Source organism: Motacilla alba, chromosome 2, assembly GCF_015832195.1.
Source record: "Motacilla alba alba isolate MOTALB_02 chromosome 2, Motacilla_alba_V1.0_pri, whole genome shotgun sequence".
Classification (NCBI taxonomy): domain Eukaryota; kingdom Metazoa; phylum Chordata; class Aves; order Passeriformes; family Motacillidae; genus Motacilla; species Motacilla alba.
This window is the reverse complement of record NC_052017.1, coordinates 62,037,099-62,062,817: the sequence shown is the minus strand read 5'-3', so window position 1 is coordinate 62,062,817 and position 25,719 is coordinate 62,037,099. Positions and strand designations below refer to the sequence as shown.

General features: G+C 40.6%; 1 protein-coding gene across 4 annotated transcripts in view; it reads left to right on the top strand.

Moving 5' to 3' along the window:
* The window catches only part of RNF144B (ring finger protein 144B), a 90,767-nt gene that overhangs the window by 23,022 nt on the left and 42,026 nt on the right, over positions 1 to 25,719 (top strand). Inside the window, exon 1 of one of the 4 annotated variants that reach the window (XM_038126931.1) lies at positions 14,281 to 14,714. The exons of 1 other annotated variant lie outside the window; for it this stretch is intronic. The gene's annotated coding sequence lies outside the window, so the exon portion shown is untranslated. 2 more of the 4 variants (XM_038126928.1, XM_038126930.1) reach the window with 2 other exon arrangements.

The following is a 25,719-nucleotide window of genomic DNA, read 5'->3' as shown; positions in this document are numbered from 1 at the left end:
TGTATGCAACTCCTCTGCTGATTCCCACTGAATTATTTCAAAAGAATACTTTTTTCTAACATTCACAAATGTGATTGTTTAGCAACATTATCCCACACAGTGTAATGCCGGGCAAAATAAAAAGGCAGAAAGAGGAGTGAATAAAGCTTAGTGAGCAAGCTATGGTCAGTGTGGAAAAACAAAGAAACAAACAAAAAGGTAAAATGTAGTTTGGTGCGCTGTTTGGTGCTCTGGATCTCAAAGGCATTTATCCTGCAAGTGTGCCACTGGGAACACCAATAGCTTCCTCCTCCAGCAGCATCTATCTGATTTCAGTTAACAAAGATTCTCATGAACCTGTGTGGTGTAGTCTCATGAGATAATGTGTTAAATCCTGTGATAGCTGGTCCTAATTGCACTTCTCTTCAGACATTATTCATCTTTTACACAGTAGTGGGTTTTTCTTCAGACTATTAATGCCAGACACTGTCCAGTTATCACAGCTCTTTATCTGCAATCTCTCCTTAATGTTTTCTGTGTTTTTTTACTGCAGGAGCTTTGACTAAATAGTCTTCTATTTTATTGACTATTCCCCTTTTAAGCTAGGGTAAATAATAACTATGACCTGCGTTTTGAAGTGTTCAGTATTTATTTTGTTCTTGAAGAACCACTGAATAACTTGTCAGAGCTGGTTTTAGGTGACCTTGTAGCATGTTCGTTTTAGCACTTTGCTCAGCAGCTCTTTGAAGGAGATGGGGTACAGAAGCAGAGGGCTTTTATCACCTTTGTTTTTTGCCTCTTGGAAACCTTATTGGAAATTCACACAGTGCTAGTATGCATTAGTGATTTTGCCTTTTGCAGAAGTTGAAAAGCTCATTAGAAACCATCAGGTTTGTTTTGTGCATGATATTAAGACAAATAATGCAATTATATGATCAAAATACTTGACTTAAAGTTGTCCAACACTCCAGATGTTGGTAACATGTTGTGTGAACCTTTTGACTTTCAGACCAGACCTGTCTGTCTGTGGTTTCTTGTTTTACTGTAGTTTTACCCAACATGGAGCAGTTGTCCCGCGAGGAAGTCTACAAATGTAGCATGGCCCAGAAGACGCTGAATAGCTGCAGGGAACACAAATGGCCCAATACCGTTTTCTTGTAGTGGGTGTCAATATGGGGGAAAGGGACTGAAAAATATATGTATATAAAAAAGAGGAGAGCTTGTTGAGTTGGGTCAGGCTGGCAAAAAAGATTAACTGGTCTCACTTGGAAGTGGAGGTGGAAATGGAGGAGGAGCTCTGGAGCCCATGATGCTTCTCAAAGGCAAAAATCTTTCTCAGTGTCTAAAACCATGGCAAGGCAATGCTCAAGAGTTATCTGAGCTTCAGGGGAGCAGAGTACTGTTCTGCACGCACTTCATGGATTTCAATTACTCTGCCAGACAGTATTGAGCAGTATTGAATCTGCCACTTGACTGGAGGCAGGCTTGATAAAGATAGCATTCATGATAATTAAATAGCTCAAAAGGACTTTGAAAAGAGAAACATGTCTAGCTAAGGACTGGGACAGTTGATCCCTTGCTGACTTTGTCAGCAGGGCTTGGGACTTTGTATCCGAGGAAAGGCAAAGCTTTGTGTGACACTGCAAGGGGGCTGAGTCAGGGGATCACTAACCGGTCTGCCTGGCTACTGCCAACCCCAGTGACAGACAGACAGACAAACAGAAGCTTTCTAGAGCCTGGTCTCTGCATTCTTCTATGTTTTTCAGGAAGCTGATCTACACAGAACTGTTCTTCCTGAGTGGTCTGTGGAGCGCTTCTTGATTTCATGGCATTTAAACTTTCTGCTTTGTTTCTATCTCCTAACTAAGAGCTAATCCCTCCCAGAATAGTTTCCTTGTATCATTTTTCAGGACAATCAGTTACTGAGGCTCCAATTACAAATGCCAGGGAAAGTTCCTCTCAGTTGTGCATGTCAGCAAAATGTCTTCCTTTATTAAGGTGACTCCCATTGTGGAGGAAGGCTACATGGCAAAACACAGACTCTGCCAGAAACACCTCCGCAAGTGAGGTGTTGGCAATATTTGTGTCATGATGAAGTAATTGGAGCACCCTAGTGATTACTAAAACAGGTTCTTCCCAGACCTGTCTGAGACAGTGAAGATTTTTGAAGGGGAGGGGACAGGTGGTGGGGGGGGGTTGGTGGATGAACTAGGAAAAGCTGAAAAGGGGGGGAATCTCCCAGGAATTGTTCACTTAATGCCATGCAGGGACTTGTCAGCTTTGTGATAAAATGTTTGACATCAACTGATGCAGGAGTGCTTCATGGGATGGGGCTCTTGAGTCTGGAAAAGTGTTCTGGCCAATGGATAAAATCTGCTTGAAAAAGTTTATTGTTGTTTTGGGGATTTTGTTGGGTTTTTTTGAAGTGACAAAATGACGGATTCTGGAAACAGTGAAAGGAAATGTGTGGTTTTGTTGTGAGTATTTTTCAGGCATTAGATGTTGCCATCAAACATCCTGTGGTGCTGGCTGTGGCTGTTCAGCTGTTTGTTCAGTCGCTACACTGGCCTGTAGCTCGTGCTGAGAGGCCTCTCTCCCACAACCTTTCAGCAGGGAGAATTGCTGCTTCTTCTCTCTATCTTTCTGATCCTCCACAACTCACTGCTACTCCCTTGTTGTCTGCAATAGTTGTCATCCTTACTTGTGTTGTTATGTTTTATGTGGGCCCATCTATTAAAAAAAGCACCTTGCCTTATTATTCATAAGGGAAACATCTCTTCTTGCAGCTTCTCTGCTTCCTCTATGACTTGTACCAATGGCTAGCCAATAGTGATGACTAGTTAATGCTGGTCAAGAATTGCAGCTATTTATTTTCTTGATGAGGAGGAAAGGAGGCTGAAGAAATGTCAAATGTTCAGACTGGTTTAATTGTGTACAAAGGTATCTTGTATCTTCTTCCTGTCACATTCTTCCTGCCTTGCTTTTTGTGTTATTTCACAACTCTTCCTCTGGTTCCCTCTGCAACTCAGACTGTCAACTCTTTCTGACAGTGTTTTTGGGTGATGCCTTGCAGGGGGACCATGGTCTGAAGTAGGGTACAGAAAATCTGTAACAAAAAGTATTGATACCAGGCTACTTCGTAGTCTCACAAAGTACAGCCTCTTATCATTACTTTTAAAAGTAGAAATGTTAGCAGTTAGGAACTGCTGTCAAATTTGTGTTACCTGAAGGAGTTGCCTTCTGATAATCCTATGCACACATTAATGACAAACATTAAAATGTAATGGTCATGCGCATTACATTTGCAGTAGCACAGGAACCCAGATGTAAATACTAGAAGAAAAAAATGTTTGTTCAACACATTTCATAAGAAGGCCTTTAAGGCAAAAACCAGATCAAGCACACTGGAGCATATTATATATTTCTACAGATACAAAAAGTCATGAGCTAGTGCCATATTCACAGTGGGATATTTGGGATTTTGCTTACTGATGGAAGTAACTATTCTGAAGAAAAGGTGAAAAGATTTTAGACTTTTTGAGTAGATTCAGACAGATTTCAGACAGGTAGTGCAGGAAGTTTTAGGAACTGTCTGCCAAACATTTTGTGTGACTGAGATAACAAGATAGAAAGGGCATGAGTCAAAGGGAAGATGGTGGGAAGGTGGGAGGAAGAATATGGGAAGAGATTCAGAAATGAGAGGTATCAGTGGCCCCTTGGCTCCTCTGCAAGCATTTTGTATTTATTTTGTATTAGCATCTAGTATTTAGGCAGGTAGAATGTATATGGCATTTATCTCTTCTACCTCAGTTTGGCAGGATTGGTGGAAACACGTGTAGATGCTTTGTATTGTTTGAACGATCATTTGTATTATCTTCCAAACAAATATACTTCATCGGATCAGTGATGTTCACTGGCAAACTTATTTTTATAGAGACTAACTTTTCATCTTGTAATTCTCTCCAGATTTCCCTTCGAAAATTTGTGTTTCACTGCTTTGCCCTTGAATGCAAGACACTTTATAGTCTGTAGCAAAGCATACAGGACAGCTGAGGCATGTGTTGTATACTTTGTATACAAGTAAGTAAGGTTGTGGAGTTTTTTTGTAGTGTTACAGATAATAAAATTACTGTGCTTTTCCAAGGTCAGAGGGTATTTGTGGTGAAGCATAAAAAAGAAGAAGAAGAAAAAATTCTAAACCTTTTATCTGTGCTTCAGGTGTTTTTTGTTAAAGAGCTGGAAAGCCTATTGCAAAACTACTGAAGTTGACTTCCAATGGTCAAAACCAGCATGTCAAAGGAAAGCATTTCCTCTTCCTACTGTGTATAATGAAACTGAAAGGCTGTACATAGCCACACGTTTGGAGAGTACCCAGTAAAGTGCCCTGACTTTTGCTATGATTTTATGAAATAATCAGTCTAATCCTTAAAGGTTTGAGCTGATTGAAGTCTCCTGCTTAACTGAATTTCTTAGGGAAATAGAGCTCATGTGGATTACACTATTTGTCTGCTGATACGCTTGACAACTTTCTGAGCCATCAATGTAAAAGGCAGGCAGGACTCCCCTTTTGTACATTTTCTGGTTCCTCCAGTCAAAAAGCCAGCATCACGTACAAGGCTCACTAATCAGTGTACATGTGGGGCAGTGCAGTTTATGACTGCTCCAGGGGCACTTTGGAAGTGATACCAGGGAACTAGGGTTATTGTTTTAGTAGTCTTAAGGCACACAAATCCTTAGAAACCAGGCTTTGTCAGTTTTGCTGCTCAATCATTTCTTCACATACAAGTTTGGAGCATAAAATCTGCCAAATTATTAAACCTCCATTCCTGAGGAAAACCATGGTTTGCAATGCCTTCTGAGTGAGGAAAATAATTTACTCACTGACTGTTTTTCAGCAATGTGCTGGAAACACATGTACAACTGTTCATTATTTTAAATTCATAAGCTTTTTGGGAATCTTTTTACAATAGAAAAAATAAAGTTGTTTGGCAGTGGATGGTATAGAGAGCAGAGATCTTGATCTGCAGTTTAGGGATGCTTTAATGTGAGAGAATCTTAAACCTTTGTACAGCACCAGTGACAGACTTTGTGTGGTTAGACAGAGTGATGGATGGGCCTCGTGGCCCATAATAGTATTGAAACTCAAAACATCTTGGTATGTGGAGTGTTGCACATTTGGGTTATCACTAAGAGATAAAAATTTTATTGCGCACTTGTTGCCATTTGAAGGAGGCTGAAGCAACTTCTCTGCTTCCTGGAAAGACAATCAAAGAATGAAAGCACATTATTGGAATTTTTCCTTCACCGTCACTATCTCCATTCCCGTCATACTCTGCTGTGTTTAGTGGAAATTAACTGCAGCAGAACATCCAGAGAACATCTGATTTCCTGTAAAACATTAATTTTATTTATTCTTCCTACGTGTTTTTCAGTTCTCTCCTCTCCTTCCTAGTCCTATTGTCAACAAAAGAAATCACACGAAAGATCAGCTGTTGGCTTTATGTAAAACACTGCATCAAAATAATGATTCATTGGAAAAAGATTTCACACAATAAACACACTCAAAAATATCCACTTAGGTCACAAAACAAAAATGTTATCAATAAGGACAAAGGAAGTTGTTATTTTAGTTTTTGAACAGTCTTGATTCATGTTTCCTGTCATTTTCCTTGGGGAAAGAGAAACAATTATCCTTCAATAAACAATTTAACAGAACTGCCAGAAATTCTTCAAATCCTTAAACCAGTATTATCAGGAATAAATCCATAGTTGAAATAAGCGATGTTCTCCTGCTGTCCAAATTCAGTTTCCACTTACAAGTTTGAGTGCTATATTTCACATTATGATCTGATACTGTTTTTAACCCAAAGGCGAGAAGCCATTGTTGTAAACTCTGTTCCTATGGCATAGTGTGATGATCACCGTATTTCAAGAGGATCTCAGGTGGAGTTTCTTGGTTCTTACCAAGTTGTGCTGTATAATTACTCTGAAGTTTGCTCAGTAGGAAGCAGCCTATTTGTTCCAGTTTTGTCAGCCCAGAGAGGTGCTTTGTGCTGCTTTGCAGGCTGAAGCCTGTGGCAGCTTGCTTCCTGGGACAGCCAGAGACTGGTGAGATGTTTCTGACAGGGGTGCTGGGGATGCTACGTGTCTGGATTCTGACACTGAGTTTGTTCTCTGCAAGGCTATTGGGAAGTGCTGTTCGTTATCTTTTCGTTTACATTGTTCAAAAAGCTGTGAAGATATACAAAGGTAAAAGGTCTTAGTGTTTTTCCATGCAATGTTCAAAATATTCTGTATATGTGTATGATTCTTCTTCCCTTTCACTTGCTTTTTTTTTTTTTTTTCAGAATAGCAAATGTACTCTATTCATGAACCAAAACCAGAAAGACTGGAGAGTGTTATGCTCACTCTCTTCTGCTAATTTCATATTCAGGAGAGTCAAATAGTTTCTCTGCCTTTGGCCTCTGTTAGAATTATGGAGCATTTTGGGTTGAAGGGACCCATCTAATACAACTCTCCTACAATGGGCAGGGACATCTTCAACTAGATGAGGTCTCTCAGAGCCACAAATCCAACCTGACCTAGAACATTTGCAGGAATGGGGCATCACCACCTTGCTAGGCAATGTGTTCCAGGGTTTTACCATCCTCAGTTCCTAATATCTAATTTAAACTGACTCTCAGTTTAAAGCTATTCCCCTTTGACCTGTCACTACTCGCCTTTGTAAAAAGTTTCTCCCTAGCTCTCATGTAGGTCACTGGAAAGTGCTATAAGGTCTCTCTGAACCCTTCTCTTCTCCAGGCTGAACAACCCCAATTCTCTCAGCCTGTCTATGTAGGAGGTGTGCTCCAGCCCTCTGATCATTTTTGTGGTCTTCCTCTGAACTCACCCCAGCAGGTCCACAGCCTTCTTGTGTGTGGGACCTGAGAGGGGCAAGCATCATTGCAGGTGGGGTCTCATGGGAGCTGAGAGAGGGAGAATCTCCTCCCTCACTCTGCTGACCATGGTTCCTGTTACGCAGCCCTGCGTACAACTGGCTTTCTGGGCTGCAAGTGTACATTGCTGGGTCACGTCCAGCCTCTCATCCACCAAACCTTCCTTGAACTTTGTGTTGAGTTCCTCCTTAAACTTCATGTTCTCTCACACCTCCTTGGCAGATTTCAAGATCCTGGAAGTTTCTTCCCATCTGCCTTCTTCAGGTGGGATCTGACCTGGTTTTGCTCATTTGGTAAGTGAGAGAGGTGTCAGGTTATTCCTTGCAAGTAGGCCAGTTGTTTCTCCTTTTGTCTAATGTCACTTTCTCTTATTCCACAATGCAGCATTTCCATTCCCTGTGATTTAGGATATTGTTTTTCCCATGCTATGTAAATTGCAAGCATGTAGAGTGTTATCCTAAGGATAATATAAGGAAAAATTTAGTTTAGAAAAATTTACTCACAGTCAGAGGTCACTGGTTACTGGACAGATTTTCTTCACCTTGTAAGACAGAATTCATGGAAACTAAAAATTCAGAGCTCACACTTCAAAGCTTTGTTTATATATTTTATATATTTGTTTATATTGTATAATGCAAAGTAATTCTTGGTGGGAACAGATTTATTGATGCATTTTGCCCCAACTGTGTTTTGTCATATCCCAGGAAATATGTATACATGTATAAAATCAAAACTTGGAGGAAACACTTGATCTGTTTAAATTTCTTCCTGATGAGTATAGGCAGTTAAATGGAGCCAGGGGCTTTTCAAAGATGAAGTCAAGCTTAACAAAAAGATGAGCTCACTTGTAATTTCTTCAATGACCGCAGATAGTACTGAAGCAGAAAACACTATTTGCTTGGATTTTAGCAGTGTTTGGAAAACCAAAGGTTTTGGTGTGCCTCTTGCCCTCCTGCCCCTGATCAGTCTTGTAAAGCTCAGGTTTCTTTTCTGAGAGATTCTCTCTGCCCAACTGGGTACCCCTAATTTTATAAGTCTTAAACAAATTGCTAGGTTAAAAGCACCTATTTTTAATGAAGTTACCTGGCAGTTGACACAAAAATCAACATTAACAAAAATTGTAACAGACACAAATTAAATTGAAATTGTAACAGACACAAAAATAAACATTAAGTAAACACTTCCCAAATTATTTCAGTACAACTGAATAAATCCTTACGTCACTTGCAGCAAGCAAGCCATGTGCTTGGTTTTGAGTTCCCACTATCCTAATTTTGGAATTGTTGAATTTAACAACTGCTTGCTAGCTGGTGTGTGTTGAAGGTGTCCTTTCAAGGAGATTGTTGTAATTGCTGTCTGCTCTCCTCTGAGCAGAGGAGAGAAAAAGTTTTATTGGTATCCTAACGAGAATGTGAAGCAATCTTGGATTTTGTTACTACAGCTGTGATGTGATAAGAATGCTGCCAGCAAACAGTTGCACATGTTTTAACACGTTGTTGCTTCTCATCTGGGAAGTGGTACTGTGTCCTTGTTCGATGCTGCCATTACTAAAGCAGTAGGGAGAAAATAGGATCACTGAAACATTGCCCTGCTGTGGTGCACTGAGAGGCTGAAATCCTTAGAAACTATTAGTTGTGTTACCTGACCACATGATTAAATTCCATAGAGAGAAAAGTGGATCTGGACAAACCTTTTCATATCTGGTCTCATCATAAATGGGTGAGATGTAAATTCTGGTGGGGAAAGGAGACTGTAAAAAGGGAGTGGAATGGCATGGAGACTCTTCCTGGAAGTTGAGTAAGGAGAGGGATGCTGGGAGAGAGGGACAAGTTCTTGGTTTTCCCCCAGGGTTCCATTATTTCCCTGCATAGCCAGTCCATTGGAGTAACCCCTCTCCAACTCCTCTTGGAAACTATTTCTCACCCTAAATAAACCAAAGGCTGTGTGTGTCATACTTAAATACTAAAGAAAAGTTATGACTCAAAGGTATATATTAGCTCCTCACCTTGGTCCTTCCTGCCAGATGTCAGTGAAAGTCCTCTTTTTTGGCTTTTATAGCCATAAAATTAAGTACCTCATCTCTGACCTGCCCATCCTTGTCTTCAGAGGTTAGTTAAATCAACAAGACCTGGGCTGAAATGTATTATTAGGTGCCCCTTGCCACCTTCTCCTCCAAATTCTACCTGTCTTATAAACCTGTAGATAGAGTCTCATCAGGCTAAGGCAAAGCCATCACCTAGGAGACTGGCTTGGGTTGGAAGGAATAAAGCTGTCTCTTACTATTTCCAAAAAAAGCAGTCAAGAGCTTGAGGCAGGACAGAAAACACAGTAGAATCAGAGACATGAAAACAGTGCACATTTTTATCTCATGACAAGGACAGGTTGATGACCTCCTCTGTTACAGAGGAAGCTTCCTGTGTTGGCTGTCAGGATGGTTTTCCACTCTCAGTTTTTAAACTGATGGCGATTCTCATGTCTGAAATCATTGAAATTCCAGGTACATTACCAAAACACTTTGTTAAAAGTCAACAGAATGTGTCATTTTGGGCACACAATCAAAAGGAAAAAAAAAATCTGTGCATGATTGAAGGTCTGTACCATGCTCTGAAATTAGCTATAAGCACTGTTAATAGAAAAGAAAATAATTTATCTGAGCCTTAAGTTATCCCCATGCAATCTTTACATACTCTTGTTAAAACTGTGTGCTAACTTTAAGAGAAGGCAGAAGAGGAGAACAACTTCAGTGTCTCCTCTTTCACGTGCATTTAGTATGGTTCCTTCAATGCTGCTTTATAAATTACTCTTTTCACAGCTAGAGAGTCTCATCAGTTACCTGATGCCCATAAGAACTGAGCAACTCCACTTCTGTATGTGTAACACATGAATATGAGAGCAAAGCAAGCTGTTTGGTTTAATTTTATTTTTTATCATCAGTTCCCGAGGTGATGCTGGTTTGGGGGGGCTACATGTGCTGTCCAGGTGGGGACCTGCTTGCACAGGGTGGCCTCTGGGCCCGAGAGGTGTCCCATGACCCTGGCTGCAGTGTCTCCGGAAGCAGTGCTGTCACCTCATTGATGGCCCCTGTGCAGCTGGGGAGAGACACAACTGCCTTGTGAGATGGTGGCTGGCACGCCTCATGTCCCAGGAGGAGGTCAGGGGGGAGTGTGACAATAGCCTGCCTCTTCCCTGTGTCCTGAGTGCAAGGAGGTGGCTGAGGACATGCCCTGGGCTGAGGGTGCTGCTCTGGCTGCCCCTGGGGTGGATGTCTGTTGCTCACTGGCAGCTCATCAGTGTCTTATTTATGGCAGGCTCATAGAAACTTAGCTTGTTTTCTTCTTGCAGGCTGGTTCTTCATGCACTTAGTGAGCAGGAAGGAGTTAGCCTAAGCAAAAATTTCTGTAGAGCCATTGCAGAGCTGTTTGGTGCCAGTGACAAAATGCCCACTCCTGGTGGTACTGCCAGTAGAGCTCTGCCACCAGCAGGTTTTGCTATGGGGGCAAATCCACTTTGTCTCTTTTTGATACTTCCAGGTCACAAGGAGATAAGTTGCGCTGGAATTCCAGGAATAAACTGTCAAAGCCATCGGCCTGGATCTTTAAGCTGAAATTTCTAAGCACCTGAAACCCACCCACTGGGGTAGCAGGCTGACTTCTCATGGTTTTCTGCTGTGGCTCTATTTTATTTTTTCCCCTCTAGCACAGTTCTGTAAGGATCAAATACCAAAAGATAGTTTAAAGTATAAACACAGGAAAAAAATACGGATGGAGAAGAAATATAGAACTTATGGAGGCCATATGATTTTGTTTGGAGATGGTCCACTATGCCAACAAAGTTTAATGAATATTGCATTTTGCTTTTTTTTTAGGAACAGGATGAGTGTAAGTCACCTACCACTCTTTTTTGTGTCTGAGACAAATCCACTCATTTTGAGATCATAATCATAAATGTTCAGTAGACAGTGTGCCATACCACTCTCTTTTTTACTGTAAAATTAGAAGCTCTTTACATTGCACCTACTATTCTTTCAAAATAATTTAACTTGATTTATTTCACTCTAATAGAAAACTCCTTATAATAAAGTTTTATGTTTTAGCTAAAGGGATTAATGAAGATTTCAAGCCTGGTTTGTCAGTGAGTGACTTGCATACCAAGTCAGAATTGTAGAACAATAGGGTTATTTAAACAGGAAAAGATGTGGTCCTGATTTTCTTGTGGCTATACTGATTAAAGCTTGTCTGCATGCAAAATATTACAGAGCTCTGTATTCTTCTGCACTGACATCTGATTTCTAGCATTGTGTGATTGTATAAATACATTTATGGAATAGAGATTCCTTTTTAAAACATTTGGTTTATGAAGGTACCACAAATGACTTTTTATGGTGTAATTCCCCTTTAAAATAGTTCCCATTGAAGACAACTATTAATAGTCCATGACATCAGGGGCGTCACACTTTCAACTTCAGATAATATATGTATACTCCCTGTGCAAAACCCCTTCCTGTTTTGTTTTCAGCATTGGTTATGTTAGTCATTAGTATCTATTTTTGTTGTGAAACTGTCTCTCTTACATCTACAAATACTTTGTTTTTCCATAGGGAAATGAATTATTTGCATGTACACTAAATAAAATTGATAAAGACTCATTATTTTTGGTTGGGCTCTGATTTTAAAAAGCCTGTTATAAAACCTGTTTTTATATTGCACCTATGGATAACAATTGCCTTTCAGGTGATTTGTTTTTTTTTTTTTAGTTGAAAACTGCAAAACAGGATAGTGAAATTTTATTGTTTTCCCCTCATAAGCTAGTCCTATTTTCTTTATGCAGAATTACAATGAAACTGTTAGTTATACACTAACTCAGTGTTTTCACTTGCTGTTAATGGTATTTTGTTTGTGGGATGTCAGTGATCTCTTCACTGGTCACGCTATTACTTTTTTACCCATCTATGTCAAAAATTAATTAGTAATTTCAGTTAATGAAGAGTGGCTTAGTCATTTCTAAAGTATTTCAAGTCACTGCAAGGATGACACAGCCATGTTAGTAATTAACTATGCCAGCCTTTATTCTTATTTTGGCTAGTAATTCAACTAAAAGTTTCCAATGATACTGCATTTTGACATCTCAAAGGCTCAGCTATTCCCCCAGTCTGGAGGTATAAAAGCATCAGTTAAGCATGTCCAAAAAATAAATCGGACCCTTTCAGTTTTGTTCTTTTATATCACAGGTGTCCAAGAAGAAGGCAAATGGGGAGAACTTAGCTTGTGCCTTGTCTGGAATTGTGTGGCAATGTGAACTTCTTTTCTATTTGTTGGCTCAGAAAGGAAGCCAATCAATCTGGGTTAAGAGATTCAGGGATTTGAGCTGGGTAGCAATTTTAGCATGACTCATAACACTTCATAAAATTAGCTTGCCAAGAAGATGTGCTTCTGTGAAACTGTGAAGTACCTGGGCTTGAGGTACAGCTGCAAGAGAAATCATTTTGACAAAAGAGCTTATAAAAGTCCAGCTCACATCTTTGGGTGATGGCATTTGAGAGAATCATCAGTATTGATCATCTCAAGTCCTTATAACCTGAGCTCCTGCACAGTGCCACGTCACCTTCAGCTCCCCTTTGCTGTGGAGATCCTGGATAAGCACAAAAGTAGGGGCAAATACTGAAGAGAAGATGGAAGCAGAGGCATAGCCAGCTGTCCACTGAGCATCAGTAAGTGATTGTCTGGCGTGTAAATCCGGGCCCCACAGATTTGACACCCAAGAAGTGGAGTGCTTGGAACAACCATATCTTAACATTTCCAGTTAATTAAATGTCTCAAGAAACATTATTTTTCTCAGCAATTTTGTGATGTCTAAAGGAAAATAATTTTCTTGTAAGCAATTTTGCACATTTATGCAATCACATTATAACTTGCATGGAGATAGTAGGAAATGGGATAAAAATTTGAGGGGATGTTTGTAGCTGAAGTTTCCAGAATTTTTGTACATTTTAATGTACTAAATCTAATTTTCATAGTTTAAAAGAACATCCCCCCCAGATACAAGCTGGTCTCATCATTTATCTGAAGGGAAGATGGCTAATCTTTGTTATAGCTCTGTCTCTTCACTGGTGGAGGCTACTTCAGTGAAGCTTGTTTTTGTTTTGTTGTCCCAGCAAGGAGTAAGTACCAAACCAGATGCTACTTTTGCTACTCTGCTATTGGCAGCTGCCCTGCTCTTTGAACTTGCTGCCCTGCTATTTTTCCTACACCTGCATGAATGACTTGATTTCCTTTATCCTCCCTCTCTCATCACTCTCCTCCTTGAGATAATTGCCTTCTGCTGTTCATATGCTGTGGTGCTGAGCACAGGGGCTGAGAACAGGAAGAGTTTTCCTGCTGAGCTTCATCTGTGGCCTATCAAGTACTTGTGTGATGTAGGCAGAGTAGCAAAGGGGGCAGCTGCAGGAGGAAAATACAGGAGCTGGAAGCAGAGGGAAGGTAGGGAAAAGAGTAGTGATAGAGGCTCAAGCTATTTCATACTAGAACAGAACATGGGGGTTAAAAATCTAACCACAAAAGGAGAATAATTTTCTACTCGTTAAGTTTTCCAAAGAATTCCACATTTTCAGTACTGCTCTAGAGCCTAAAAAAATAGCTCTGAGCCCTCAGTGTTTCTTGAGTCTTGTCTCGGACTGGCCACTGCTGAGAATATCTACGTCTGCTTCTGCTGGGAAATGCTCTCCTTGCTCAAGTGGCAGTAAATATGACATGGCTCTAGTTTGCCTAATCCTGTTGTAACCCTGTTGATGAACACCATAAGGATCAACAAGATCCCACATATTGGAACAGCCATATTTTTTCTGGTTATTATTCCCTCCCTCCCTAACTATAGATATAAATAATATATAAATACATAAAAATAGTATCTATAAAATGATATAAATTATATATATATGATGAAACTATATGTAAAATGATTTATAACACCCAGCATTAATAGATAAATTCTAAGTTCATACTTATTCTGAGAGGAAAAGAGTATATGATGGTAATTCAAGCAAAGCTGTAATATAAAGGAATAATTCAGCAAGGAGGCTGAATTAAAGTTGCACAAGCTTTTTCTTTTTTTTTTTTTCCTTAAATTAATATGATGCAGTATAATTGTCTGAAAATAACTAAAAGCTCAGCTGTGAGCTTTTATACACCCCGGAAGAAATGCCTATTTATAATTTTTCACAGGAAAGTACTGAAGGCAAAACGCCAGCAATGATTGCATGAAGTACAAAGTAAATTTATTTCCTCATAAGAAAATTGTAGATTAACATTTATACTTCCTGCTGTTTTTCTGCACCCTCTGCACCCTGATATATCTATATTTCTTATCTGTGGGTGTGGTGCATTTCCTACAGCAGGAAAAGTTCTTGAGGTTTTGGTGTCATGTGGCACAATTAGATATTCTCCTGCTACTTGGCTGCTGTGAATCACACCCTTAGGTCTGGAATACAGGACTGCAGGATTCCCAAACCCTCTTGCACGCAGGGACAGCTTAAAGAGTGTAATTTTAGTATTGACAGAGTAAGATGAGCACCATCATCATTAAACACTCAGACCTGAAATTACACGGGTGCTTTACTTTTGAGTTTAGATTTTTTGCTCACTTCCCCTCCAACATCAGCTGCTATGCAAACTGCTCTCCCCAAGCAGGTTAATTTGGGAGGGCTTTGATGAGTGTCACATCTAAACCTCGCTGCTTTCAGTTTTACCTTGTCGGGGCTCGGATGGGAGCCGTGCTTGCAAGCTGCACAGCGACCCAAAGCAGGAGGTGAGGGTGTGCCTTGGCTGGGAGCTGCCGGGTGTCAGCGATCACCTGCGGCTGAATGGAGCCTCGGCTGGGAAGTAGGAAGTGCTGTGCTCAAGCTTCCTGTACAAATAAATGCGGCTTTCCCACAGCCGCTGCACACAGGCTGTGACGCGCGTTTAGGATATAATGGCAGCATGCACTTAATAGCAGGGAGGGGATGGTTTCTCGGAGTGGCACAGGGGCTGGGAGACGAGCCCTGCTGCAGCCCTTAAAAGTGTTCAGCTGTCAGATAGCCGGGGACGAGGAAGGGCGTGAGAGAGAGAGCGATCGGCTCCGCTCCTCACTGCGAGCTCCGGGGCTCTGTGGCATCGTGGTTCCTGGGAATGCCCGAGTCTGAGTGCAGCCACTGAAAAGTCACACAGCTGGCAGTGAGCGCTGCCCTCCTCTCAAGGTATGTTGGAATTCAGCTTTCTGTCTGTTTTTCCTGAAGAGCTGAGGATAGCCTAAAAGAACAGAAAGCCAGCATTTGTTTCTAATGGAAGAAGAAAGTGGAAAAGGCTTTTTTTTTTCTTCTTTTTTTTCCCCAAGGTAAGGACTAGAATGATTAAATAGCTAAAATAAATGCTATTTGTGGTTTGGTTAAAATCAAACTATGTGGTGCTCAGAGCTGAGGCAGAAGGAAACCTTGGTGTCCTGACTGTTAAAAGGCTGCAAATAAATAGACATCAAGTACTTCCCCAAAGGGTGAAATTACTTTTGTCAGTGTAACTTTTGGAGAAATATTTGTGTGAAGTATTTAAAAATGCTGCAGAATTAGGATATACCTTTGTGAAAGGCAATTGCTAAAATGGCATGTTTTAGTTTAAATAGAAGAACTTCTTTCATACTGAAAAAATACCTGATTAAGCTGGAGGAAGCCTGAGTTTAAAATGCTGATACTTCCTCCTGGTTTAAAGGCATTTCTTCTGCCAGTTTCATGCAGCTGGTATCAGGAAGGAGAAAATACGTTCATCTGTGTTGTACATGTGTTAACTTCTAATCTGTGTTAATGTACACTTCTAATCTGATCAGGCTTTAGGGTTGCATCCTTTATGTAAGCACATACAAAATCTACCATACTTTAGTTTTCTAGTTTCCATTTAAATTTTTTTTTGATGCTGAGAATAGACAACTGCATTTATTGGAATGTTTGCACTGCTTTCTCATCATAAGGCTTTCTCAGTGCAAAGCAGCATTAGTAATGAAGATATTTCAGTCTAGTTTATGTGAAAGCTCTGTATTTTCTGTAATACAAAAGCACTCTGCTTCCTAACTGCATGCAGCAATATCAAATGTCTTCCTTCAGAGAGCACTGTAAGTTGTAAAATATTTAGAATTACTGTAGTAAAGAAAGCGTTGCAAGGTGGCTTAGAATCCTCTTGGTCAATAGACACTGAATGCTTTAAAGAAGTAAATTTTAGCAGAGATACAGGCTGTGACTGAAATACCCCCATGCAGCTTTCCAACTGCCTGTGAGCAGGCAAAGCAATCTGATATGTTTGGCTGCCCTCAGCCTGAAGGGCAAGCGGTCTCGGTTAAGGGCAGGCACTGGGTTTGGGATTCCAATATTTAGGGAAACAGAAGTTTCAAAATCCTGTTCTTAAATATTTCAAAACAAACAGATTATTCTGATGCTTGTCCTGTATAGGACTTGTCTGTGCCTGAATGTGAGTGGGTGTCTGGGTTGTTGCTTTAACATGAAAGTGGCTGAAACTCTTCTATCAATGAACATAAGCTATTTTGGAGAAAGTACTGCACATTGATAAGGCTGCATGGCTGCAGTTATGCTGCTGAAAGTAATGCTTTACATGATTGATTGAGAAGTGTGTGTTTGCAGAGTGTCTAAAGCTGTAGTAAAGTGGAGGTATTCTTTCAAGCTAAATCAGAGCTACTCCAGAGCCAAGCAAGTGTGATGAGAATCAGATTCCTTTTCTCCCATGCATCTTACTGGCTGATGGGGGTATTTCACCCAAAGTCCTGTCTGCTCACACAAGGATACAGAAACCTCCCTAGGCTTCATGTGGAACTAGCATTTGGCAACCTGGAATAGTTTCTGCTCCCCATGCTGAGGTATATTCTGCATGCATCTCGCTGGTGGTTGTGGGCTTCTTTCCTGCAGATGTGACATTTTGGCGATTCGGTTTGTGTGATAGTATGCCTTGGGGCAAAAGTTAGCAATATAAGTAGCAAACAATATGGAGTTTTTTCTCTCTAGCTAGATTCTTGGATTGCACTCTGTTCTCTAAATGCTTCATAAGCTTTGTAGAAATAAATAGTGGAGGTGGTTGTCTGGCCTTTCCCTTTTGGTGGAGGGAAAGTATGTACTTGTCCATATTATTATTGTGAGTTTTAAACGCAACTATGAGAATCAGCAAGCCACTCCGTAGGGAAACAAGCAGTGCTAATGCTTAACCTGGTTCACAGCTCATTAGTATGCCTCTGATATCATCTGGTGTGAGCCTGAGCCCTGTGCCTGCAGTTCACCCTGTTCAGACCTTTCAGTGACTTTCAGTGGTGAGACCCAGTGGAGTGTGTTGCTTTGATGTAGCTTGAAAGAACTGCTCTTGACTCTTCTGGAGTGGGGAGTTTTCTTGAATGTGCCTGAAACTTCACAGTGCCCATAGGTGGTGGATCAGATCCATAAATATCTCCTGGGCTAGTAGTACTGTGATATCTGACACCATAATTACAGCTGTGGGCCCATGGATATCTCAGGCACACGTGAACAAAATACTGTGGCAGGCTGCCAGTGTCGCTGTGAGCTGAGTCCATCAGACCTCCTTGCGTATCCTAAAGCAGACTTTTGCCTTCAGCTTTGTGAGGCTGAAAGTGATTCTGGAGCTGTGCTTTTCCTCTGGTACTTGCCCAGAGCTGGGTACAGTTCCCTCCTCTTCCTCTGGTTTCTCCATGCCAAAGCACAACCCAGTATAATGCACTTCACAAATTGTCTTCTTTGCCCTTACATTGATTCCATTTGAAAACTAATCTTCTTTTGGTTTGCAAAGGGAAACATTGAACAAAACAAGAAAGAACAGATCCAAAGGGAAAGACAGCAGTTCTATTAAGCTCAGCCTCTAGCGTTCTGTACTTCTGCTGAAGCATAGCTGAGCTGCAGTACTAGACTATGAGCCTTCTCACTTGACAGAAGCACAGGTCTGAGGGCCATCGTACACTGCAAATTTACCTAGTCTTGGACAAACATTTACAGAGATGTTTGTGCCAAATAACTTTGTGCTGATCAGTAAGAAAATAGTGTTCAGTAATCGTTCTGTGTCTCTTCTAAATGGTTTCGGCTCAGTAGGAACTGAGTGGGCTTTACATTCATAAAGTAGGTCACTGCTAGGAGATACTAAAACACTAAAAAAAAAAAAAGAGTATCTCAAATTACAAAGGTCCTTATCCTTCCCTTCCTGCTGAAGTAGAACTTTTCCAACTCCTAGTCTTCCAAGAGGAACAGAGGTGCCAAGTAGAAATTTTTAGGCTCCAGAGCATAACTAGGTTAATTGCATTGCAAACATACTTTCAAATAAAAAAAGTAGCTATGTAATAAACCACTTTTTTTTTTTGAGTTTCCTAGATCTCTTTGTATGTATTGGTACTTGTGCACAATGACATATGTGTGTCTCATTTTTGGTTTCTTTTATTCTATTATAATAATGAAAAAATGTCATGAGTTGCCAAAGATCCGGGTGTTTTTTTTCCTATATTTTTAGGTTAATCTGCTCAGCCTGCAAAAAAAAACCCCATAATATGTAGTTAGAAAGGTCACCAGTTTACCTTCTGCTTTGAGTGTCCTTGGTTCCTGCAAGCACAGTTCCAGCTTTGGTTGAATTTGGGCTAACTTAGCATCCTTGCGCATTGTGAGTGAGTCAGTATCTCTCTGGAGTCAATATCTCTTTGGAGTCCCAAAGCCAGCCAGCACCAGGGTCCATGCACACTAGAACAAATTCCCTGCATGCAGTTTCTTCCTCTGTATTTCCTGAGCCTGTTGTAGACACAGCCGTCAGGGGTACTCATTACACATGCTTTTTGTGGCAAGGAGACAAGAGAGCATAGAATCATGGAATGGCTTGGGTTGAAAGGGACCTTGATGACCATCTAGTTCCAGCCTACCTGCCTTGGGTAGGGACACCTTCCACTAGATAGGTTGTTCATAGTCTTACCCAACCTGGCCCAAGGATGAGACATCCACAGCTTCTCTAGGCAGTCTGTTCCAGTGTCTCACTACCCCTCTGAGGAAAGAATTTATTCCTAACACCTAATGTAAATCTCCCCTCTTCTAGTTTAAAACTGTTCCACTTGTTCGGTCACTATCTGCCTGTGTAAAAATTACTTTTCCTTTTTTATAGACCCCCTTTAGCTACTGGAATGCCACACTGATGTGTTCCTGGAGCCTTCCCCTCTTCAGGCTGAACAATCCCAGCTCTCTCAGCCTGTCTTTGGAGGAGAGTTGTTCCAGCCCTCTGATCATCTTTGTTGCCCTTTTCTAGATGTGCTCTAAACAGGGCCATGTGCTTCCTGTGCTGAGGACCACAGGGCTGGATTCAGAATTCCAGGTGGGGTGTCAGCAGAGTAGAGGGGCAGAATCCCCTCCCTTATCTCCTGCTCACTTTGCTTTTGGTGCAGCTGACGGTGTAGTTGGCATTTTGGACTGCAAGCACTGATGCTGTTGACTCATGTCCAAGTTTTCATCCACCAGAACCGCCAAGTCCTTTTTGGCAGAGCAGCTCTCAATGAGTTCTTCTCACATTCTGTACCCGTGTCTGGGATTGCCCTGACCCAGGTGCAGCACTTTGCACTTGGACTTGCTGAACCATTTAGTTCTTATGCACCCACTTCTCTAGTTTGTCCAGATGCTGGTTAGGAGACAGAATACAGAATCACTTTTTATTTGAAGGAAAAATTACCATTTTACTGTCATGCTCATGCTTCTGCCCTTTAATTGAGACTGTCAGTATTTGTGTCTGTTGCAAGCTTTTCTGCCTTTTGCTTTGTTGTAAAAATGAGGAGAGGATGAAAAGTATAAGACATGAGTCATTACTTAAGGAGTGGACGTTGTCTGGGTATCTGACAGAGACTTTAATGATATTCGTGTTTGGTTATACAAACTGAATTTTCAGATAGACAGGAACAAAACTTGCAGATCCGAAAATATTTATGTGTTCTATATATTTGCAAAAAGGGAAAATCATGGGCACAGAAGAGCTGTATCTGTTTTTGGGGACTGAAACGATTCCTTCGAGGCTACCTCTGCTTACACTCTTACGTACTTTATGTTGCTGTGGCGTAGGGGAGATTTCTTTGCACATGTGTATATATAGCTGCAAATAGTAGGAAGTAGTTCAAAATTGCACGCTCTAAATCCCTATGTACATAGAAGGAAAAACAGATTTCATGACAACTCGCATCCAGGCTAATCCTTTGCATGCAAAGAAAATTCCAGAATTAAGTAGAAGCAGTGACACACAGGCTGGCACTGGTTATGTCTGAGCAGTAGATGGGAGAGTTCATATGTTCTGTCTGTGATTAATTTTTAAAGCACTCTGATGGAGGTGGGGAGATGATGAAGGAAAACAAGCCAGTCTTCCCCCCCCGCACCCCCCCCCCTTCAAAAAAAAGAAGGTTTCAAAGCTGTAGTCATTGGGGAAATCATGCTGATCCTGTGGGCTGTTTACCATTGCAGTTGCTGGAACATTTTTCACAGCAGCGGGCGCTGTGCCAACCGCTGATGATGGAACTCTTCCCCATGGGGTTTACCCTTTTTAGGGCTAAGATAACATCCATGGGGCCAGCAATAACTTGCTTGCTGAAATTTTGCACAATGGAGAAGATGCAATCTTGCACCCTCTTGACCTCTCCACAATTGCCCTGATGGTTTCAGTGGTGGAGATTCTTCATCACAGTTTCCACAGAAAATCTGTGGGAAAGGCAATTTGCCTTTGCCAGGAGTGAAGTAGAAGCCACATACATGTACATAATTTAGACCATACTACTATGAGGACATGTATTTTTAGGATTGGTCAATGTTTTTGTTGCAAATGCCCAAGCAATGTGCACGGCTTGAGCAATTTCAACCCCCTTGTTAACTTTGCTTGTCACATTTTGGGAGGATGGAACAACAAATTAAGGAAACATACACTTGTGAAGAGTAGAAGAAAGTCAGGAATTCTTGTCTTTTCTCCAAATTCTGTGACAATGAGGACAAAATGCCTATTTTGCCTGTGGGCATTAGTTGTCATGGTCATAATTATTAAAAGACCAGCTAGCAGAAAGTTTCTAGAAAGTTTTGTGTAAGACTGTAATCCTATAATGTAACAAGTCTATGAATACTTTTCAGTTATACTTATTTTTCTGAGAGTTTGGGAGGTGGGGCAGCTTCTTTCAAAGATAAGCTCCCAGTTGCTTATCTTTGCACACATAATGCACAGGTCCATTGAAAAGCACTCCTTTGGGAACACTCCCCTTGCCAGGACTTGGACTGCATGGCTAAGATCATGTAGAGACTAGCCAGTTGTTAGCAGAGGCTGAGGCACTGGAGGCTGAAATCTCGTATGTTTACAGGTTGCTGTTCTCCCTTGTAATTATTTCTGCAATGAATGTTGAAATTTGGAATTGAAGTGAGGGAGTGATGAATGCAAACCTCTTACTGCGTTTGATGGACACTTCTGGTTTATTAAGTGTCTTATACTAACATCTGGATTTCTAAGTAGTTGCATCGAGCCCCTGAGAAACTAACTGTGTTCCCTGTGCTTGGCACAGTACAGGCAAAATTCCTCTTGTGAATGCTTGGAGCCTGAAGAACAGAGACAGAAGGGGGATGTGGAAAATAGGGTGGGAGAGGGCAGGGCAGCAATGAGACAACACTGTGTTGTGTGATAGACACTGTCATCAGCCAAACAGCTTTTTTACTCAAGTTTAAGCAAATGTCATATTTATCTTACACTGTTAATAAAATGCAGAGCAAAATAGATAATGTGTGTTAAAAACGTTCATGTATAAAGATGGAAATAATCAGTTGTTTTAAAAATACATGTCTGTTAAAGTTAGTCAAGAGTGTAAGACTAATAGTAGTTGAAGGTATTTTTGCTATTCCAGCATAGTTCGCATCTTCTGTTCAGTAGCATGTACGTAAGGCCTATCAGAGGTTAGAGGTGCCCCAAATTCAAAGCCTGGGCATGTGGGGCTCCTCCACGCTGGAGCAGTAGGCAATATGGAAGGAATTGCCTGCAGCAGAATTCCTCCCAGGATCTCTCCCCCAGCATGCTGAGCTCTTACCTTTTCCCATGTGCGGGCTGTGAAAGAGGGAGATGAAATGTGAATACTGAGAGTACAAGCAGAGAGATGCTAAATTAGGGGACTGTTACTGGTGTTCACTTCTCCTTTTTTGCCTCTGCAGATCTGGCCAGAGCTGGAACTTGTCCTTTCCTCATCTCCAGTTGCCTCTGGAAGGGCTCGTTGAGGAGCTAGCAGAGGAGTGGTTTAGGGGCTAGTTTAGGGACTTAGGACCACTAGTTCAGTGGTTTAGGGACTAGTTTAACTACCAGTCATGAAAACCAGTAGTAATAGTTACTTCAGTAAATGTGTTTAGTTTCAAAACAGCCTCATGTCTGGCTCCAAACCTCTACTGTTGTTTCTTGCCAAATTTCAGCATAGTCAGTAGCTGTTCATGTTGTTTTCTTAATGGCAAAGGCTTATGTTAGAGATAGTGACTTCCCCAGGGTCTAATCCTCAGATTTGACTTCCAGTCTTTGATTCACTGACTGTCCTTGTAGCTAAGACTTGAAAGTTACCACTGGGTAAGCTTTCTAAGCCATTGAGATACATTTGGATCAAGGGCAGTTTTCAATGTTTTAATTGTTTTATTTTGGTTACCCCAAATAATATACTTACTGTATAATAATGAGCAGTGTATTTGACTGTAGGATTAGATAGGGTTAGATAAAAATAATACATGTATTAGTTTTGTTCAATGAGCAGTTGCACAAAAATTGCTATAGAAGGAAAATCAACTTATTCTGTTATTTCTCTTGGTGTAAATCTAAAGTTGTTAAAAGTGCTTATCAATGCTTGCAGTGAAAAAAGTCTACAGGACCATATTCTTGCAAGTTTGCACTTTCTGTGGCTCAACAAAACTACATGACAGGGATGTTAAAGGTATCATCTTATTGCAAGCACTGAAAGAAAAATTCTCAGGTCATCTCTTCTAAAAACAAGCACACGGTAAATTTTTTTTTTTCTCCATAGATGGCTTTTAGTACATTTTGCAGCATTCAGTGGATGATCAGGCTCATTGTTCCTGTCAGTTGAGTTGTTCCTTGGCTTCTGGCAAACTCTGCATTCTGCTCTTAACATCAGTAGGTTTCTTGCTGGCCCTTTGGAGGCCGTGCTTTGTGTCACATCCCTATTTGCCTTGACCTGCTTGCCTTGCAGTTGGGACGCTGCTTGCTCCAGACACAGCTTTGGCAGTCTCCAGCCAGGGGACCCCAAGAGTCCAGTTAGTTTCTTGTTAGAAGAAGAGTGCAAACTACAATCACATGAAGCTGGTCCCTCTGTTTTCCACTGCTTTTCAACTGCTTTCACTTTAACAATGTCTGTTTACAGGTATCTCCTAAAAATCATTTATGTTAAAACGGGCCAATGTTGCAAATGTCTTCTTAACACACGCTATCTAAACTGTAAACATTCCAGCTCAGGGATTTAGCATATCCCAAGGTTTTGTTACCTGATTAACAGAAATAAGCATTTTTTTTCTGTGTAAAAGGCAAATTTTTACATCTGACTTTCTATTCCTGTTTTAGCAAAGACAGCTAGCCAACTAGTTATCAACCCATCTGACCTCCCAAAAGGTCAATTCCTTTTACTTAGTAAATGCCACAGTTACCAAAAGCCTTCATGTGGCCTGAAAGAAAGATCATTTGTCATTTTGAAGAATGTGTTTTTGTTTAATAGGGCCATATTACCTCTTGTCAACAGGATGTTAAAAGTAAAGTACACCAAACTAGTTTGGGTGGAAATTCCTTGTAGCTTTGCATTAACATATGTTGCATAGTGTCATTAAGAACAGAGGATGTTATTTAGAAAAGCTTTATATTTTAATCTCAGACCTGGTAACCAGTACTTGGGATTCCACTTGGTATAATTTTGTTCTTTGAATATGTTTTGGAAATGTTTGATGCCAAAACATTCTAGTTCTCTTCTCTGACTGCATTTTGTTTCACTGCATTTTGTGCTGATCAACTTTGCTGAGTGCTGTGACCAGGATGAGCATAAAACCTTAGGAGAATCCTGCTGTTGACCTCCTGCAGGACCAGGAGGTCACCATAAGCCTGTGCCTGGGGCCAGCACCATCCCACTGCTCAGGCCCAGTAAGCCTGATACATCTGGGTCACCCTGAGATGGAACCCACAGGCCTGCCCAGCACTCACATCCAGTAGATCTGGTGCAGGAAGCTGTGGCTTTCCAGCTTGCCAGTGTTGATAGAGCTGTGTCCTGAACTTTGATATGTGCTAGTTTCAAGCACAGAACTGAGTGAAAGTGGTGGCTTCTGCTATATGGTCTGACCTCATCCCATGCAGAATGGCTTGCTCCCATCCTCATGGACTCAATGAGTATTGGCATTGTGTGGCTCCTGTCAGTATTTGAAAGAGTTGAATGCCATGTTTTGATTATGCATTTCAGTTTTATAACAGGCTGAGTTATTTCTCTATTGGTTGACATGTTTTTATCTTTAAGTGATCCAAAAGTGTTTTTCCTAGCTCCCTTCAGCTGTGAGTAGCAGCATTTATTTCACTATGATCTTCTAGATTCCCTCTTCTTGAACTCTCCTACTTTTTAAGAGTGGAAGGGGGAAAATCCCACTTTTTTCCCTCTTGCCTGTTCTCAAGCAGTATTGCGAGGAAATCTATAAAGGATTTCCCCAATTGCAGAGTCACATGTGTTTTAGAAAAAATATATATTCTGCTATATTCAGTTAATACCCATGGTCTTCTTGCAAAAAACCTCATCTCCCTGAGGACATACTGACATATGGTCACAAGAAGTTGCTGTGAGGAACTGGTGTTCTAAATTTTCAAAGTTATTCATACCTCACAGTATTACAGTACAGTAGAGAAGTTATCCAACAAGTGTATTCTCAAAGCCTTGTGGAGACTGATATGTGCCCTAGTGGTGTTTTGGTTTATTAGAATGTTTTGGAATTATTGGGTGTATGTGCTATCTGGGAAGCTATTCAATGTGTATTTTAAATGTCCTAAATTGCTGGTATAAAAATTCCTGGCAGAAATCCAGATCATATTCTTAACTATTTTTTTTTTTTTTTTTGCAAGAGGCTTTCCACTCACTGCATTCCTTTAGAAGTATTTGATATATTTATTTTTTGGTTGCTAGCTTGATATCTTCATATGAAAATACTCCATATAGATACTGCTTCTTGAACAGCAGCTCAAGGTATTTTTTTTTCCCAGGCATTCCAATGAAAACAAGTGAGAGAAATTGCCTTTGGTGTGTTCTCATGCACCAGAACATTTACTTAGGCTGCTTGTCCTTTAAACAAGATTTCTGATAATAAAAATTATACAGTGTAGAAAGCTGTCATGAAATATTATACATCTGACTTTTCTTAAACCTCCCTTAAAGAGAACAGATATTTAAATGCTTTTGTTCTCTCTAATGCTTCGACTTGGTAGCATATTATGGTGATCCAGAAATGGGTTCTCCTTGTACATGCATGTAATCAACTGCTTGCTGTTTTAGGATGTAATACAGTAATTCTGAATATATTAAAAATATATTTAAAATTAGACCTTCTATTTGTGGACCTGGTTGCTTTTTTTTGAGACCATGATTTCAGAAAATCTAAGTACTTGTTTAACTTCTTAATAACCTCATTTAAATAAAGCAGAACATTCAAGCTTTGATACACAGGAGCACTTAAACATATGATTAAATGTAATTCTTGAAGATGAAGGCTTTTTAAAATTGTGGCTTT